The sequence below is a fragment of the Octopus bimaculoides genome, chromosome 30 (genome assembly GCF_001194135.2).
Source record: "Octopus bimaculoides isolate UCB-OBI-ISO-001 chromosome 30, ASM119413v2, whole genome shotgun sequence".
In the NCBI taxonomy this organism is placed as follows: Eukaryota; Metazoa; Mollusca; class Cephalopoda; order Octopoda; family Octopodidae; genus Octopus; species Octopus bimaculoides.
In genome coordinates this window covers 4,934,950-4,936,056 of record NC_069010.1, presented here as the reverse complement: position 1 = coordinate 4,936,056, position 1,107 = coordinate 4,934,950, and positions in this window count along the sequence as shown.

The following is a 1,107-nucleotide window of genomic DNA, read 5'->3' as shown; positions in this document are numbered from 1 at the left end:
GATTTCCAAGATATAGCCCCCCACCCCAGATCATCACACATCCTCCTCCGTGTTTAACACTTGGAAGAAGGCAGTCTGGGTCAAATGCTTCTTTTGGATGTCTCCGCACATATACTCGACCAGTGGTTGGAAATAAAGTAAAGAATGACTTGTCTGAGAAAATAGCATTCTTCCATTGTTCCAGGGACCAATTCTGTAGGTTTTTACTCCACTCTAAATGCTTTGCAATGTTTGTTTGTGAAAGTAGTGGTTTTCTGATTGCAGAACAGTTTTTGTGCAAACTGGATTCTCGAGGTGGTCATTAAGCTCTGCAGTAATTTTGGGAGCTGTACTTTTGCGATCCTTTTAAACAATTCGCGTAAGAGTCCGACAGTTCTTATCTGAAATTTTGGTTTTCTTCCAGAGTTTTGTTTCGATGAGGAGGTTTTTTCCCCTCTTTCTCAAAGACTGTCATCACTTACGAAACAGTAATTCTTGATACACCAAACATTTTGGCTGTTTTCGTTACGCTAGCACCTGCCATACGAGCACCAACAATTTGACCTCTTTGAAAGTCCGTTAGATCTCTCAGTTTAATGAATTTTAATTACCTTTTTCTGATGATATCCAAAAAGCAGCATCAATTTTAGCAAAACATATTAAGCAACACTAACAACTAATCAAAAAACAAAAATAAACGGTTTTATATATATTTTGATGGTTTTATTTATATATTTTGACAGTTTTATATATATTTCAAAATCATGATGCTATGATGCTTCCATTATTTTGTCCAACTCCTGTATATGTATATACATATATATATATAATGTACTATATTATATAAATATATGTTGCCAGTACCGCCTGACTGGCCTTCGTGCCGGTGACACGTAAAAGCACCCACTACACTCTCTGAGTGGTTGGCGTTAGGAAGGGCATCCAGCTGTAGAAACTCTGCCAAATCAGATTGGAGCCTGGTGTTGCCATCCGGTTGCACCAGTCCTCAGTCAAATCGTCCAACCCATACTAGCATGGAAAGCGGACGTTAAACGATGATGATGATGATGATGATGATATGTTGCCAGTCCCGCCTGACTGGCCTTCGTGCCGGTGGCATGTAAAAGC